Source organism: Chinchilla lanigera, unplaced genomic scaffold (assembly GCF_000276665.1).
Source record: "Chinchilla lanigera isolate Chin_1 unplaced genomic scaffold, ChiLan1.0 scaffold00057, whole genome shotgun sequence".
Taxonomy (NCBI): domain Eukaryota; kingdom Metazoa; phylum Chordata; class Mammalia; order Rodentia; family Chinchillidae; genus Chinchilla; species Chinchilla lanigera.
In genome coordinates, this window is record NW_004955458.1 from 7,861,170 (window position 1) to 7,880,703 (window position 19,534).

The 19,534-nt window shown below is 34.2% G+C and overlaps 1 long non-coding RNA gene across 2 annotated transcripts in view; it reads left to right on the top strand.

Moving 5' to 3' along the window:
* The first annotated feature begins 359 nt into the window (after positions 1–359).
* Positions 360–19,534, top strand: part of LOC102015810 — a 37,903-nt gene continuing 18,728 nt past the window's right edge. The window contains exons 1-4 of one of the 2 annotated variants that reach the window (XR_262987.2): positions 360–585; positions 688–865; positions 1,451–1,567; positions 4,925–5,308. This is a non-coding gene — a long non-coding RNA (uncharacterized LOC102015810). Of the gene's footprint in view, positions 586–687; positions 866–1,450; positions 1,568–4,924; positions 5,309–19,534 lie in introns of those variants that run through there. The other variant, XR_001236442.1, reaches the window with a different exon arrangement.

Genomic DNA, 19,534 nt, shown 5'->3' on the forward strand with positions numbered 1-19,534 from the left:
TCAGCGGCAAAAGCGCTTGCCTGGCAAGCGCAAGGTAGTGAGTTCGGTTCCGGTACCGGAGAAAAACCAAAAAAAAAAAAAAAAAAAGAATTGTTTTTCTGTGTATGGGCTATGCTTTATTTTCCTATGGATATCTTGTCAGTTTTGCTTGAAACCTGGGCAGGTAAGATGTTGTGGCACTGTAGCGCTACATTTCATTTTATTTCTCTGGGAACTGTCAATTTTCTTTATTCATTTGTTTATTTTTTTAATTATGTATTTACTTTCTGATATACTGACTTATTTTGCCAGTTTACCAGTGCTGTATTTAATAAAAGAAGCCTCTTCCCATTCACAGCATTCAGTTTCTGGCGGTTCAGGTTAGTGTTCTCCTACATTTCTTTTCCTTGCATCCTACTTGCTTAGGGATCAAAGTGTTGTTCGTGCGGTGGTTTTGGTCAACATTTGTGACAGCGCGTGTTCGCACTGTGACCGTTTATTCCCTGCCAATCCGCCCGTGGGCCGGAAGAAAACTGTGAGCTTCAGACAACGTAAAAGTCTTCTTGGCTTTCACATTTCACTGGCGTTCTGCAGTTATCCTCACACGTGTGTATTTTTGGAAGTCTGCACGGAACATATGGAGCGTTCACCGCAGGCCTTTTATAATTTTCTCAGTTCTCAATTTCTCTTCATTAAATTTCTGTCTAGACTACCAAAACACGGATCCAAGTCTACAGTTCCGGATAAACATCACTCCCAGCTTTTCTTATCCATTACGAACGGAGCTGGTCACTCTTTGGCCCGCAAAGCCACGAACCTCAGCCAACACTCCTTCAGGGCTCCGTGGCTAGATTTCCTCAGAAGCTCCAAGAAAGGACTTTTGCAGGTAACACCTGCAGTGACCTGGGACTGACAAAAAGGCCACAAACATCCTTATTATTTCCCCATGTTATGCCGTTCACTTTTCAACTTATTAACTTCTTGTGGGTGTTTTTTAGTAGCTAAAGTGGTTATTTGTGACAATGTTATTCAGTTTCACACTTATTTTCTGAATAGTCAATGTCTGTGTTCTTTGAGTCACCATTGCTTGATTCTTTCTCAATATACAATTTTCGTAGATACATGTTTTCCTACAGTGAGGAGGGATAAACTTATATTAATATAATTTTGTGCATTTTCTAACCATTTACATATATATATATATATATATACTTACATACATTTTAAAAAATCTCAATATTCAAAGCTAAAGACAATTTTACATCATTGCTAAAATTTCCCATAAAATAAATTCTGAGCTACTTACTTGTTTCATGTACAACTATGTTCATTTGTGTCTCATTTACACTAATTATAGTAGTTTTTCTACTGAGTCATCTTTGGTCATGTGACTTATTTTGGCTGAGGGAACGTGGATACCTCCGGTGGCATGTCAAGGCAGAAAACTGAGTAACTGTCTTTTCTCTTTTAGTAACCATTTTCTCCTTTTCCCCTGGCAAATACCATATCTCAAACTGGAGGATCTTCTACAAACTGACTCCAAGAATCACAGATGAGTGAGAAGCATCAGCTAAAGCATCAACATGAGGTGAGCCAAAAGTAAGATTTTGTTTGTTTCTATAGGTTCTGTTGTAGTTCACTCAAATTGTGTAATTATTGCTTTAGTTAAGGATAACTTAGCAAAAGTCAAACAATAGAGGGATCTTCTGAGAGGAACTACAACATATCTCCACTCATACAATTATAGGAATTTAGTTACATGGCTACTTCTGACCTCAGGAGATACTGGCAAACATGATGCTTTAGCTGGCCACATCCCTAGCCCCAGTAATGAGGAAGAATGGGAAATTAAGATTGAAGTGGAAACAACAACCTCTGACATTCCATTGGAGTTTACATTGTCTATTTGTTTGCTTAAAGAATACAGGTGCAATCTTTTTATTTTGGGTATATTTAAATTTTAGTTTAACTTCATACAATATGAAAAAGTTAATTGCATTGAGTCTGCTCATTTCACTTGCAGACTAATGTAGGACTTCTCAGAGCTTGACCCTGATCCTAATCCACCTTTTCCTTCTTTATTACCCATTTTTCTTGTCTTTCTCCTTAAGCTAGTTTTATATTTATACCCAGTAAAAACATATTTTCCAAAGTCAATTATAGCAGAATTTAATGATATCCTAGATTTCCTTTCAGTAGTCAAATAGTTTCATATTTTGTTTTTCTTCGTATGTTTTGCTCTGAGGGAAAAAAGTTGAAAGTAGCTTGAAATGCCTTAATGAGATTGAACTTGACAAAAAATATTATCAACGTGCTCCTATTATTAGGCTAGTACTTTTGAAAATAACATAAGAATTTTCTCTAACTCCTGATTGTGGTGATTAGGTGTGGAAAAATCCAAAATATTTCTAATGGCATTTACCTTCTTTCTTAGTCATTTATTTTCAACATACAAATCAAACCACTCCCCAAAGTCAAATTCTATGTCCTAAGTAAAATGTGTTAGCAGTGTTTGCATTGGCTGCGTGTTCACATGTTTTACAGGATGGGTCTGTGGAAATCCTCAAATATGTAAAATAATTGACATACTGGTATTTCTAATCACTGAGTAGAGAATAATATCAGAGGCTTTTTTTTATGAAGGAGAATTTTATCAAATGTCGGGAACAGCTGGCTTGACAGATTGTTCTTGTTTGTCCCAGCTTAGATTTTATTGAACACTTCAGCTTGTATTGGATGTGCTATTTAGGCCACCCATGGCATTTCCAGTGCCTCTTCAAAGGTCAGAATGACAGCTGCATGGCTGTAATATTCTCCACTGGAAATATTTACACTGTGATCAACCCTTCTGCGTCTTTCAAACGCTGCTCTCAATTTTAAGTGATTTGTAAGAATCTGGACACTCAGTTGAGTCTTGACTTTTCTCCTGGAAATGATGAAAAACACTGTTGGAATGGAGTATATTAATGTTTTCTACATAAGTTTCCTGCAAGGATTAAACACATGAAAATAATTTGTAATTCTAAAGTATCATATGAGTACAAGTTACTTCAGCCTAAGTATAATACATGCTTATACAAATGGACACAGAAATTTTGAAAAGCTAAACAAATCAATAAATGGATATTAGACATCACACATCACAAATTACTTGAGCTCCTTATGTGTAACCTCTGTTGTCATACAAAACTAACCATTATATAATAATGTCAATATCTTTTGTCACTATATTAGAACAAAATTTAATATACTAACTACCGTTGCATGTAACACTTTTACCTGGAGGTTTAATGAGACAGATTTAATGAGACATTTGTTTAACATAACAAATCTCAGAGTATACTACTTCATAAATGCCTATTTATCATGGTTATAACAGAGCTAATTGCAAACTGGGGCTGGTGGTTGGGGTTGTATTTTTTCCTGTCTGGATAAGTGTTCTGTTTCTCTATATCGTGTTCTACCTGGTAGCTCTTATAACCCTCTTATTTCTGCTCAAATTCCTGCATCTTCTTACTTCTTGTGTTAATTCTGCTCTTGTTTTTCTACTGAAATAGCATGTACCAGTAATCATAAAGCATACCTCCTTTATTAAGCACTTGCCTAGGTTGACATTCTAAAAGTAGTAAATGATTTTTTTTTTTTTTTTTTTGGTTTTTCTCCGGTACCGGGAACCGAACTCATGACCTTGCACTTGCCAGGCAGGCGCTTTGCCGCTGAGCTAAATCCCCAGCCCCGTGTAAATGATTTTAAATAATTGTGCTCATCAGTTAACTGTGCTCACAATTTAACAGACTACCTAAACACAAACAATATCATTTGAAAAAATGTTATCGAAGTTGAACCTACTCTATTTCAATGGAAGCCACAGATAGTCTGATACAACTTCACCTGAATGATACTAGATTAAATAGAAATAACAGGAATTTTAGAGGTATAGTGAATAGTAAATTTAGAGGTATTCTGCCATTACTGTGCTAACTTTAAATTATCATTGATTGAAAAGATAGGCTATTTTTATTTATATAATTGGAAAAATTGCTTCTTAAAATTTTATGACTTTCTATGTATAGGTAATACTGTGTTCACCCCTAATCAATTTACATATATTGACATGTTCATTGAAAAATTAATTTTGTGATTTTTGCATGAGGTTGTTTGCCTCCTATATCTCTCATCTTGAAGCGTTTGTGTCAAAAATTAAATTACTTTTCTCTTACTAAACATGACTGTAAATTACTCATTGGACTTTTGTACTGCATATTTTACAAGTTAAACAGAAGGATTTATGAACTTCTCTATCTGGGGTACAAGGGACAGTCATCTTTACAAATGTTTTTGACTTCTGCCTTTAAAGTATAATTTCCAAAATCATTTTTTCATTTAAAGTACATAATTATTTTCACTATAGAATGCATTGTTTTAAGAATATTCTATTGTATTTTGATTTACACTAATGTTATCTTTATTTCACTTATAGGAAGGAAGTTTTATTTGTAGGTTGATAGTTAGATTCCTTAAACTTTGTGCTTTTGAGCTTCAATTGAATCTGCAATATGGATAAGCAATGATAAATATTTATGCTCCAAGAAGATTGGAAATACCTGAAAGGAGTGTTCTTATTTATTATACAAATATATTTTAAAGCACATCCTCAGCGTTCAAATAATATGTAAATCTGGCAAATATTTGTTCATGTGAACCTAGTAGAGTTCCAAAAATTTTGTAAAATAATATTCTGGAGTTTATATGCATTTTGGGAAGAAGATTGTGACGTTCAGATAAACGGGCCCCAGAGAAAGTCTTGGTCTAGATAATACTGTAATGCCTAGGTCTTTCCTTGGTTGTCCTCAGTGACAGTCTTTCCCTATCTACAAGCACTATGCCCTCCTATAACTGCCAGGTTCTCCTGTAGGTGTAGGATTTTCTTTCTCTGCATTTCCAGGTTGAGCCATGTGACTCACTTTGACCAAGAGAATGTGAACCTGTATGAAGCGCATCGTGACTGACTAGTATTACCTCTGCATTTGTGGTTGAAGAAGTCTGTTTGCTCCTATAATCTTCCAAAAGAACAGTTTGCTCCAGTTCAGGTCTATCCCTGGGCTACTCCGTGAATAAAATTACTGGAGGAACTTAAGTGAGCCCAGCAGAGCTGAGCTGAGGCAGAGTAGAAGCTGATACACAAACCTGTGCCTGAGAAATAATTTTTGTACTTAAAATGCAGTGCAATTTGAGCATAACTTTCCCACCACAAAGTAAGGCTGAATAGCTAGATCCTTTCTAAAGGTGTAATGTAAAGAAAAAAATAGAATAAAGTAATGAGAACAAAGCGCTTGACTCTCTCTTGATTTATCATACACCGTATCACCTATTTATTCTGTTACTCAAAAGTTATTTATTGTGGTCTAGGCAAGAATTATCAGTTACTACTGGGATTAAAAAGATGGATAGAAGAACTCCAAGAACATCTTTTCCCATAAGGAATCTATTATCTAGTGGAGCAGTGTGCATTACAATCTTGAAAATTATTTTTTATATGGTGTTTTGATATTTGATACTATAGAATGCTGTCACTAAGTAAATTAAAATTTTATATTTCTTTCCTCCTATCCAACGTACAATAAAGATGTTGGAAATCACTTTTCCAGATTTTGCAGGATATGCTAACCATTCATGAGGAAAATGCAAAAGTACTCTAAATGTTGGAACTCTCTTAACTCTGTCCTCAGGCACTACGGGGCTGTTTTCTCCCTGCAGAAAAAATCGTTCTGCAAAATTTCCTATAAAAATACTGAGAGAGAAGAATTAGGAGAGAGAGAGAAAGGGACGGGAAAAAGGAGAGGGAAAAGGAGAAATTTTGAGAAGTCTCGTACAACATATTTTAGGGTAATCCTGAACTAGCCAGGAAGAAGATATTGTGTCCTGCTATAGTAGAATAAATAAATCTGCAAATTCAGACACTGAATGATATTGGTTGGATTTTACATTGTAGTTCCAGGTCCTTGCCTATGATTTCCTTTTCTCTACCACTATCATAATATATTTACCGTGCCTTGGTTTTAAACTTTGACTACAAGTTATTCTGTATAAAAATTTTCAGCCTTGGCAAATACAGCATCACTGCATTTCTTTCTGTGTGGTGTGAAACATCTCAAGGAATTTCAGTAATATGAGAAATAAATACTTAAAACTTTGCTCCTGAACAAAATGATAGATTTAAAATGAGAAAAATATTTCACTCTATACTGGAAATTTTCTAATAAGGTAGCTACTATGTGGTCTCACCATATACTCACAAAGATAACTATGTGAAATTATGGATGTAATAACAGGCTTGACTTTAGTAACCATTTTATCCCATGTATCAATATTTCATGGCATACATATTAAGCATATTAAATGAAAAGGCACAGGTTTATAAATATACACCAAATAATCTAGCAGACATCTCATGAAGTGTCAGTGAAACCATAGATAGCAAATAAGCCTATGGAAATATATTAAACAACACCTCCAGTCAGATTCAAAGCAAAACTTTTCCAAAATAAAAATGAAAATGAACAACTACACCATGATTGTACTTCATTAGAAAATAAAATCTTAGTGGAAACATGTTACTGAAATCATTCACAGGAAAGGAAGATGAATGCAAATTCTAAATCAATTCACCAGCACAAGAGTTATGAGCTACTTGTCTGTTATGACAAATACCCAAAACTGAGTTACTTATAAATGATAGAAATCCATTCTTCACAGTTTTGGAGGCTGTAATTTTCAAGATAAGAAATACATTTAGGCCATTTCAAGTGGTCATTCACATTAGTCCTATAAACTGTACCTTATATGCGACATGGCTTCTGAAAATGTATCCAAATAGATCAGAAACTTGGATTTCATTTTATTCAACTATTATAATTAAACTGCATGCTCTTAGAAACCATTGAAAAATATTGGATCAATATTAATCCTATTTAGAAATTTCTAACTTTGTCTTGCTTTTATTGCTCTCCTTGATTTTATTTGTTTCCTTTTGCTGATTCTGAAATATCCCACGATTATGGTTAAAAATGAAAGACGCTTATTTTTTAAACCCCTTTATGATTGACAAAAATATATTATGCTTCTCCCCATGTAGTATATATTTATTGTTACATATTGTAATGTTCTTACATATATTTTATTTTTGATCCGATTTTCTTGATCATTTTCTTTTGAGTCTTCAGTAGTTAAACAAGTAATGTCATCTGGTTCTATCTCAGCTATGCGCATCTTTGGATTCTGCAAGACAAATAATACGCCTTTTGTAGTCCAGGGTTAACACGACTTGCTACTTAAGATTCACCTCTTCCAAATTTTCACTGATAATATCTTAAACAAATATTTCACCATAGAATCAATTTATATCTCTGATTTTCATTAGAAGTTATGAACATCAACATAGCCTCATGAAAGTGAAACCAATCTCCTTTAATACATGTCAGGACCATGCTTATAAAAATGTTGTCACAATTTGCATTCTTTCAAAGATAAAATTTTGCACATTTATTGAATATAGCAAGTGTTCCATTGTTGATGAAGTTTAAATACCAAGTCATGGGTAATCTTGTGGTAAACACGTTAAAGGATACTTGGATTCAATATTCTTAAAATTCCACACATTGTAGCTGCCCTGGTATAAACTAGTCGGGTTATAATTCATAGCTACCAAAAGTTCAGGTTGAGATCACTGACCAACATGATTTAAAAAGTAAAAACTCTGTTAAGAGTTATTGACTTTGTAGTTTGAGTAAGAGAATTATCATGCTGTCTCTTGAACTTGCACTTCGTAAGAAGATCTAAATCGCCATTGTAGAAACAGTGAGATTCCAACCCGGATGTTAAAGTTCAACATTATTCACTATAGTGAGGGAGACCCCCATTAATGAGACACCTGCAGTGTGCCCGCAGGACCCCAAAGATAGGTCTGCAGTCTGTGAGAATGGAAGTCATCTCCTTGTGGTACTTCTGTTACTAAGACAAATTCTACTGCTCACAGAAAGAAACATGCTTCTCCATGCATAGCAAACAGTGCAGTTTCCTTTGTTCTGCATCGTAGATCTTTCCTTGCGGTTTACTTATTCTTAAAGAATAAGGAATCTGTTTGGCAACCGTGGAAGTAAAAGTAATGGCTAACTCGTAAGTAGGAAAACCAGTAATTTTAAAAGAGAAAACACAGAAAAAAGTTCTCAGCAGTGTCAACATTTAAATGTTCCGTTTTAGGTAATCCTCCGTGTCCTTTATTGCTTGACAGGAGTTTCGAACGTGTATGTGGGGCTTTAATGTCTACTTCTGCTGCATAAGAGTACTTACTGTCGTGAACGGAAGACCATTTGACGTCCGTGGTTAATGCCGCAGCACCGCACACGTCTCTGTTCTGTAGTTCTTATCACCGTGCACTAACAGTCTTCCTCACTAAGCAGCACTGTTTATCTTACAAGCAATGGTAGGAAACACCCATGTGCAAATTTGAGAAAAACCCTTCTCTCTCTCTCTCTCTCTTACTTTTCTTTTCTACAAAATAGTTCAGAAAAAAAAATATCACCTTGCTAGATCTCATCCAACAGCAATCACTGTTCTAAAGAATTTCCCCCTGCAAACATTCTGTTTTCATCTAAACTGAAAGAACACTCAGGTCAGAAGTCTCCCGGATGCATAGCTTGTGGAGTTAGAACTGAAACCAAACTGACTGTCTTATTTACATGAGAAGGTGGTCTTACCTCACTGTGTGCTTTACTAGCAATATCGTTTTATAATGCATTCTGAGGAGATGTACCCTTTTCTGGACTTGAATCAGAGGAAACAAACTTCAAAATATATGGGAAATATTTGTAAATTATATTCCTCTGTATACGTGCATGGGTAGGTGTTTTTATGTTGACATTTAAATCAAAATTGATTGATTCTGTAATGTTCAAAATCCTGAGAGATTTTGTTTTACTTGTCAATATTTAAAAAACTTTATTGGTACATGTTTGCAATACATAATGACTACATTCACCATAAGGAGTTAGTACATGTACACATCACATTTTAATTTTAATTCCTCTTCCTTCTACTCCCTCCTTTCTTTTACATTTTTGCTTCTTTGCCATACTTCTTCACACACAAACTGCATGTGTTCTTCCTCTCTTGGTGGCATTTATTACACTTACAGTGATGTAACATTAGTCGTGGGCTGCTTAGAATATTCAAGTCCAAGGTGAATTCACCACCAAACTCAAAAATGGATAGATTCCTTGTTTAGCTGCGATGCTAAAATCACTGCTAGATAAATAATGCAATCTTTTCAGCCTTGTGCAGAATCAGATCAATAAAAATTTCAAAAAGTCTAGATAAAGTAAATCCTGAGGTTTGCTTTTCCTATGATTCTGCTTTATCATTAAGTGGTTTCAACTTGGCATTCTTTCAGCTATTTGATGTAGTGCAGTTGGAAAAATTCAGATCAGACCATAAGAACTAAAGTTATAGAGTGAGATAGTGCTGATACTATAAATAATATTTGAAGTATGAGGTGTAACAACGAAAAAGATGAAAGTAAAAGAAACCACACTATAATGTTAGTTGAACAGAAGAAATGGGCTATGTTGATTTCAGTGCTTCTTTTACATGCAGATGGAGTAGTTATCCTCTTATAATAGCAGTTGTAATGAAGAGACAATGTAAAGATATCCCATTCACATGACACTTTAAATCTTACAGTAGGAAATTCTTCATTCTTTTGCTCTGTAATTAAAATTTTAATTATAAAACATGTTATCATATTTCTCTTCACAATTTCTCCTTAATATACAAATATACGTTTGTATGCAATACATACAAATAAACATTTCTCTTTAATATGCAAAGATACTCAGTACATACTGAGAGAGTCATTCAGGCCTTAAAATTAATATGTTGGTTGAGACTCATGTTCACTTTTATGCCTGGGTGAGACTGGTTTTTATAAAATAGGAATTTTAATTGGAATGTGCAAAGAAATGCTTTGAAAGTGGCATTAAATAATTAGTGTTTTCTGACTACACTCACTAATTGTGTTTGATAAGTACATTATGTTATATGTTCTATTACTGAATGATCCAAAATTTCAACCACATAGACTATGGACCAAGTAATTGACTATAAGTGCCTGTGTTAATTACAGTATTAAGAGCTAGCTGAAAATATTAAAAGTAACTTACAACGGGGCTGGGGATTTAGCTCAGCGGCAAAAAGCGCCTGCCTGGCAAGCGCAAGGTCATGAGTTCGGTTCCGGTACCGGAGAAAAACCAAAAAAAAAAAAAAAAAAGTAATTTACAGCATGCAAAAAGACAGCATAGAATAACATAGTACAGTGCATGTGTTTTATGAATCTCTTTTGTTTAGGGATATCAGTATTACTCTGTTTTCCATTTAAAGAGGTAATTATGATTTGATTATTTAGTAGAAAACAGCCACCTTTGAAGGGAAATATGAAGAAATTTATAAACATATTTTTATTTTATATTTTGTTAAAAATGAAAACATCTATTTTTACCATAAACATCACAGAATAAACTTACAATGTGTTCTTCTGTAATATACTGTCATTTTAAAAAAAATATTCATATATGCCTTTATTAGAGAAATATGAATATTGAATCTCTTTAAAGTGCTTTTTCTTCTATTCTGAATTTCTTTCCTTTAACAATCATTAGTGTCATCATAATTATCAATTTAATTATCTGTAACAAGTATTTAATACTCAGTTCATATAATTTTAAACCAGAATTAGAGAAGCATATGGGAATTTCTAAGTTAATGGAAAGATGCATTGTGAAATATTTTCTTGGTGATAGCATGAAAACTGTGATGAAATAAGTTTAACCGAAACTCACCCTCTTCAAACTTATTTCAAGAAAGAGCTTACATATCAGATCAGATGTCCATTGCACATTAGAGAAAATGATGTTTATGTTTTAAATTTCATTTCTATTTTCTTAAATCTATTGATCTGATGGAAATGAATTTAATACCTAGGAATATGTTTGTCTAGATACATTAATAAAAACTTTCTCTAAAAGACAGAATATGGCATCAAGAGAAAAGACATACTGGACCAGAGAAAAATGACTTAGTAGAGGAAAAACTCTGGACTTACCAATAAAGTCTCATAAACAGATTTTCACTAACCACACTTACAAATATTGTGCTAAGCATTCAAACTGTCTTCATTTTGTATGTGGCAATTATTTCCTATCCCATAATAAAGAGAACAAAAATATTAAATATTTATCTTTAAGTAGAAGTATTCAATTATGGATAATTCAGAGGAAATATTTATATATAGCAAAATCTCTATGTATCTGTCTATGTATTTATATGTGTGTGTGTGTGCATGTGTGTGTGTGTGTGTGTGAGAGAGAGAGAGAGAGAGAGAGAGAGAGAATGCATTCTATAATGCACAATGTCCCTTGTTTAAGCTTGGAATATAAATGACAGATGGAGAAGTGATGCATTTTTGCATTATTCTTGGAGGGTTCAGCTATGTGTTCAAAAATATAATTGAAAGGGAACAAAATGGTAGTATAATGTCACTAGTGATATCAATATGTCACCCACATACAGACACCAGACATGATGGAAAGTCCTACTAAATAATTCCAAGATCTCAAATCACATCAACATGACAAAAATATACAACTTATACTTTTCAGTGAATTGTTATTTTTCTAACTTTTCATAGTAGTGTCAAGGAGTAGTGCTTATATGTGCATCAGTTTTCTCTTTTATACTATATGTAAACCACTGGAGAAGTTGGGCCACAACAGAAGCATGATGCTCCAGTGAAATGAATTTCATTGATTGACACGTAGGAAGAGGCAGGTAAAGTGTAGAAGGTGATTCAGAAGGAAGGCCATTGTGGTCCAGAAAGATGTTAACAGATAGAAAATAAAATATATAACAGACATTGTGAAATAGGAAGAAAATATCTGAAAGGAAAAGGGAATTGCGGGGAGAGGGAAAAGAAAAAAATGAGAATAAAGGGATAAAATGGAAACAAAACTTTGTAAAGGTGGATGGTGAAAGAGATTGAGGGAGTGGGTAGGAATGGGAGAATAAAAAGAGGAGCTAAGGCATACCACGTACAGATACAAGTTCCCTATGATGAATGCGATTAATATGTATATCTAAATTGCACCGATAAAGTTAATAAAAAAAATTTCTATCCAAAACAGGGATAAACTTTTTAAAAACAGATTATACCATAGCTGTAAAGTTGGTGAAGTGGTCAAATTGAAATATATTTTCAGGACAGAGCCAAAGCATCTGTGTATGGATTCTGTATGAGATGCGAGATGAAAAGAGAAGACTTGAGAGGATTTGAGATTTCTGACCTGGGTAAACCCAGTAGAATGTTTCTCAGCGGAGCATCATTGTCTGTAAAACCAGTCACTGAAATAATTCCAGACTCCTCCTTCTCATATCTGGGGACCTGACACAAAGTTGGATTATTTCTATCTTCTGAATATTCTGACATACCCAAAAGATTTCTCCATCCACCTTATTCAGATGTCTTAGATTTTCACTTTCACCTTCTGACAAACACACCACTCAAGCACTAGTACAATAAGTTATCCACATTCCAAATACGTACAAAGTGAGTAAAATTTCAAAATTGTTTTATCCTTCTGCTTCAGAGTTTCTTTGTTTTTATCCAATATTTCAATATTTACCTTTTAATTTTTTTTCATTTGAGTTCTATGTTGTCTTTTAATATTAACATTGCTTTACAGGGTTTCTTTAATTAATGTTTGCTTGCTATAATTATTTCCATTTTTTCTTTGGATTTTTGTTTTACTCTAATCTCGCATACCTGATTTCAACATGTGAAGTCAATCTGTTTACACTGCTTTGAGATATTGAAGTAGTGACAAGTTTAGACATGTTATTTTCATTATGGTTGGTGTTCTATCTCTTGCACTCCCTATATTAGCCAGCTTTCTCTTGGCTGGAACAAAAGACCAGAGATCCACAGTTTGCAGGAGGAGAAGTAAACTGGCTTACACTTTCAGAGGGTGTAGTCTGTGTTCAGGTGGCTGCAGAGGAGGAGCAACTTGACAGGTGGGCGTGGTGAAACACAACTGTTCATTTCAGGTCAGCTTGCAAACAAAGCACAGAGAAAGAGTGCCCCTCATGACCCACTTGCCCTGACGGAACCCTGCCTAGGAATGGAACATTGAGCTACAGAATGTTGGGGGATTGATTAATTTCCTGAGAAGGTTAGTGCCACATTATTTAACGACCTCTAGGAGAGGCTTTTAATCCTATTAAATTGCTTAAGATTAACTGTCACAATCCCCTTCATTTTGATCTTTATTTCTCCTCTCTTCTTATCTTTCTACTAGATCCAAGAGATGTGTGTGTGTGTGTGTGTGTACATGTGTCCATTTCTTCTTTATATCCAAAGGTTTTTTTCATTGTTGTTTGTTTGTTTGCTGAGAACTCCCAAGCATTTGGAAGAAAACTTAACACAGTTGTCACTAAATGAATATATATTGAGTATAGGTATGCTTTACAGATGAATTTGTATATAATTTTGTTTCCTCACAGATGAATTAGAATCTATATGCATGTATGCACACATACATGTATAGATTGAGTCAGTTAAAGATTATTATGTATTTTTTTGAAAATATACTTATTTCCATGTTTATGGACTATTATCTAAACATTCAAAATCTGCATAATCTTCTTGAATACAACAAAATTCTTAAAAAATTTGAATTAGCCATTTATTATTAATCCTATCTGGTATAGACCAAATGTTGTTTATTAAGTTTTAGTGTCAGTTTTTTGGTGAAGTGGAAAAATATAGTGCTGACTTCACAAGTAAGAGTTAAGTCCATTCCTATATGATCCATCCTGTGTATATTTAGTATTGTATTTCCATCAGCTGTTTCACTCTGGACAAATTTCTTTTTTTGGAAGCATATCTCATAGGAAGCATTCATTGGATATTTCTGCCTACAAAAGTTATATTTTTTACTGATTGAAAATATTCTTATTTTATTCTTAAAATAATTTAACTTAGTTTAATCATATTCTTTGGGATAAAGGGGCACATTCTCTTTTAAAAGAATGAGAGTTTTGTTCATAAAGTCTTTTCTTACATCAAAATCTTGAAGATTCTACCTATTCTATCTTCCAGCAAATTTAATGTTTCTGTTTTAATATTTAGATCACTGATCCACTTTGATTTCAGTTTAGTGTATGGTGAAACATATGGGTCTAATTTTAATCTACAACACATGGAAAGCTAGTTTTTCCAGCATCATTTATTAAAGAGGCTGTCTTTCTTTCAGTGAATATGTTTGGCACCTTTGTCAAAGATAAGATGGCTGAGTATGTCTGGAGTCATTTCTGCATCTTCTAATCTGTTCCACTGAGCCTCAGGTCTATTTTTAGTTTTGCCAGTTGTTTATATCACAGTAGCTTTGTCAGATAATTTCAAGTCAGGGATTGTGATGCCTCCTGCCTTGCCTTTGTTGCCCAGGATGGCCTTTGTTCTTCTAGATCTCTTCTGGTTTCACATAAATTTCAGGATTTTTTTTTACTAATTCTATGAGACATGCTGTTGGAGTTTTTATGAGAATTGCATTAAATCTGTGTAAGAATTTTGGAAGTATGGTCATTTTTAGTACGAGCTTTTCCTACCCAAGAGCAAGGAATATCTTTCTATTTTCTGACATCATCTTCAGTCTCCTTTTTCAGAGCACTGTAGTTTTCAGTGTAGAGATTTTTTTTTCTTCCTTCTTTAGAATGATTTCTACATATTTCATTTTGGGGGAGTTGTTATTCAGAAAGGAATTGTCTCCCTGATAGCACAGGAACTATTACAAAGAGTAAACAACTGGATCTCATCTTACTAAAAGCTTTTTCACAGCAAGGGAGATCACCAAAAGCTGTGCTTCAGACAAAGGATTACTATCTAGAATATATACAGAACTCAAAAGAAGCAGGTCCCCCAAATCTAAAGACCCAATTCAAAAATGGGCATCCGAAATGCATAGACACTGCTCAGATGGAGAAATAGAAATGGCAAATAAATATAGGAAAAAATATTCAACATCACTGGTCATTTTTAAAATGCAAATTAAAACAGCACCAAGATTCTGTGTCACCACAGAAAAAATGGCTATCATCAAGAAATCAACCAATAACAAAAAAAAGAAAAAAAAAAAAGAAATCAACAAATAACAAATGCTGGAGGGGCTGTGGGGAAAAAGAAACACTTCCCCACTGTTGGTGGGAGTGTAGACTGGCGCAACCACTGTGGAAATCAGTGAGGAGATTCCTCAGAAAACTAGGAGTAGAGGTCCCTTTTGACCCAGCTATTCCATCTTCCTGGAATAACTAAAAGCATCATACCACAGTGATATACTCACACCCATGTTTATAGTGGCACAGTTTATAACAGCCAAATCTTGGAAACAACCTAAATACCCATCAACTGGTGACTGGATAAAGAAGATGTGTTTTTTTGAAATAAATTGGACACACATGTAAATACTGCATTGTTTCTCTGGTATGAGTAACTAAAAATATAAATAAGAACCAAAATACTAATAGGTATGGTAAAATTAGAAGAAAATGTTTAAATGGGAAGAGGACCTAGAGGAAAGGGGAGAAAAAAGGGAAATGTAAAAAAAAAAAATGAGAAAAGGAGGAAAAAATGAAAACAAAGCTTTTGCATATAAGGAGGGGAGGAGGGGCTGAAGGGAGGGAGGGCAATGGGAAGAAAGAGTGAAATGTATCATGTATAGGTACAAATTCTATATAATGAATGTGATCATTATATAACCTAATGTAATAAAATGTACCAATAAAATCTGACTGGGAACTTTTAAAAAAGTTAAAAGAGGCTGTGGGGAGAAAGGAACCCTACTCCACTGCTACTGGGAGTGTGGACTGGGGAATCCCCCGTGGAAATCAATTTGGAGATTCCTCACAAAACTAGGATTGGAAGTCCCATTTAACTCAGCTATTCCCCTTCTGACTATTTTCCCAGAAGAATTAAACACATCATACCACAGCGATATGTGTGCACCCATGTTTATAGCAGCACAATTTGTTATAGCTAAATCTTGGAAACAACTCAGATACCCAACCACTGAAGAATAGATTAAAAAAGATGTGGTCATTTTATACAATGGAGTATTACTCAACTAGTAAAAAAGATAGACTCTAGGCTTTTGTAGGTAAATGGATGCAACTAGAGACCATACTCATAAGTGAAATAAATCGGACCCAGATGTGTAAAGATCACATTGTCTCCTTGGTGTAGGAACCTGAAAGACTAGATAAAACTCAAAACATACAATAGATGATAGGAAAGAGAAAGAAACTCCTCAAAGGAAAGAACAAGTGGAATGAGGGAAAGAAGAAAAAAGAAAATAGGAAGGCAAAACATAAATGTATATATGAACAGCTGCGATGACTGTATTGCTGTTGTCTGAAGGTGTATTGAAATGAACAGTTAATGCTCACAATTTTTGTATGTTCTGACCAATTGTGCATGCTTGTGTCTGGTGGTCTGAGCAACTGATTTGAAGGTAACAATATGCAATGAAGCCCGCCTGGCAAGTGCAAGGTCATGAGTTTGGTTCCTGGTACTGGAGAAAAACCAAAAAAAAAATATATATATATATATGCAATGGAATTACAATGGTGAACTCCTACCATCTTGTCTAGTGAAACTGTATTATCTCTACTGTTTTATCAAATAATTGTTTTCGTATTCCCAATAATGGTTTGAGCAATCTTTCATTCTTACATCTGTAATCTGAGCAATGTAGTTGAGAATAGCAATATGTAATGTAACAACCACTGTTGATTCATATTATTTTGTCTGGAGACTCTGTGTTACTTTGAGTGTTCTCGCTTTGATTAGTTTATGTTTGTGATACTGCTATGCTGCTACTGCTTTATTTCTTTGTTTATTTGCTTCTCGTGTACTACTCTCTTTAAAATAAAAAAATAAAAAATAAAAAATGAACTAAAGATAAAAAGAACCAAATAAAATTATGGGTAAAAAAAATAAAAAATAAAAATGTTAAAAGCAATCAATAAATAAAAATCAAAATCAGACCTCCATAAAAGACAAAAAACCTACTTTCTCTTCCAATAGATTTAGTATTTCTGTTTTAATACTGAGATGTGTGATCCATTTTGACTTTAGGTTGGTGCATGGGGATAGACTTGGGTCTATTTTCAGTCTTCAGAAAGTGGTAAGCCAATTTTTCCAGCACCATTTATTAAAGACACTATTGTTCTACCAGTGAACTTGTTTGGCCCCTTTGTCAAAGATTAGGTGGCTGAGTTTGCTTGGGGTTGTGGCTATTTCTTCCAGTCCATTCCATTGATCCTCAGGCCTGTTTTTTAGCCAGTACCATGCTGATTTTATTACAGTAGCTTTGTAGTATAATTTCAGGTCAGGGATTGTAATTACACCTGACTTATCCTTGTTGCCCAGGATTGCTTTTGCTATACTGGGTCTCTTCTGATTCTGGGTGAATTTTAAGGATGTTTTCTCTAGATCTGTGAGGTATGCTAATGGTAGTTTAATGGGAATTGCATTGAATCTGTATAACTGTTTTGGTCGTGTGCGCCCATGTTCATAGCAGCACAATTTGTAACTGCTAAATTGTGGAAGCAACACAAATGTCCATCCACTGAGGATTGGATAAAAAAATTGTGGCATTTTTATACAATGGAATATTACTCAGGTATAAAGAAAGATAAACTTGAGGCTTTTATAGGTAAATGGTCACAACTAGAGACCATAATCATAAGTGAAATAAAGCAGAATTTCATGTGTAAGCAACACATTGTCTCACTAGCGTAAGAACCTGAAAGAGCAAATACAAATTAGGAGATATGATAAACGTTGTGAAAGGCAAGGTAAATGCTCAAAAGTAAAAAGCAGCTGAGATGAGGGAAAAGAGAAGAGAAAGAAGGGGAAAATTATGTATATATGTATATACAGGATAGCTAACATAGTTGTACTGCTGACTTATATCACTTTATTGAAAGGAAGAGTTAATGATTCATTATTTGATCAATCTTGCATGGCTGTATTTTTTTTCTTGAGTAACCACTTTGAAGTTATCAATATGTAATACAACAACCATGGTTAATTCCCTGTCACCTTGTATGTAGTTCAGCGTTGCTTGTATGGTTCTTGTGCTACTTTGTAAATGGTTGTCTGTTTGTTAATAAAAAAAGTCAAGAAACAAAAAAAAGAAGTACAGGAAGAGGGGTTGAAGAGAGAGGAGAAGAATGAGAGAAAAAGAACTAAGATATATAATGCACAGGTACGAATTCCCTATGATGAATGGGATCATTGTGTATACCTAAATTGTACCAATAAACTTACCTTTAAAGAAACCTATTATCTTTTGTTAAAGTTACATATTTTCTGTGCATAATAAACTGAAGCCTTTTTGTTGCTCGTTTTTGTTGTGAATGTAGCTTTAAGTGTTAAATTATTTTGCTACCCTAGAAGCCAAATCTATTCATCTTAGTGTTAGCAACTTTTTTTTTTTAATTTCTAAGGTATTTACTCTTTCCTTATAGAAAAAAATCTATTTTATTTCTCTTTTGAGTTCACTGACTTTCCTTGCTGTGTTTATGGTTGCTACTACTGTCTGTTAGAACATTCTTTGCATATATATTTAAAATTTTTAGGACTAGTTTTCTGTGGAACAACTTCATCTTTCCACATTCATTTTTCACTACTTTAGCAATACCTTCTTTTTCTATTACTATTTGTTTTATTTTTTTGAAACAGGGTCTCACTACCTTCTTTAGACTGACCTTGAACTCACTTTGAAGTGCAAGTTGGCCTCGAACTCATGACAACCCTACTGCCTCAGGTTCTTGTATGCTAGGATTATAGACATGTGCCACCATGCCCGGATTTCTGTTATTGTTGTATTTATTACTGAGTACCCTAGTTTAATGAAGACTATTTTTATCTTGTTCCCATTGATTTCATTTTTTAAATACTTTGATTTGTTTTTTGTTTGTTTGTTTTTGTTTTTATTTTGGTAGCAGGAATTGAACTCAGGACCCTGCACTTGCCAGGCAAGTGCTATGCCACTGAGCTCTCTCTTTGGCCCCTCCCATTGACTTCTACTTCTACTATGAATTCTGTAATGTTATCATCCAGTGTCTCAGCACTCAGTCCACAGACAGATCCACACTGATAGCTCTGGATTTCTGTCCAAAAGATATTGTTTTGGAGATATCACTGAATTGTGTACTTGGGTGCCTATGAAATATGAAGTCTTGCTCAGCACTGATTCACCAGGACTAACCACCTCTATTTAACCTCCACTCATAGACATGTCATTATTGTCTGTTTCTTGGTCATGTAGATATCTGCAATATCTCAGATGAGTTTTAAACTCATTGGTAGAATTTAATTTTTTTCTACTCTATTGTTATTTACTTGGAGCATAAATCCAAATTGCTGACTTGAATCAGTTACACTGGC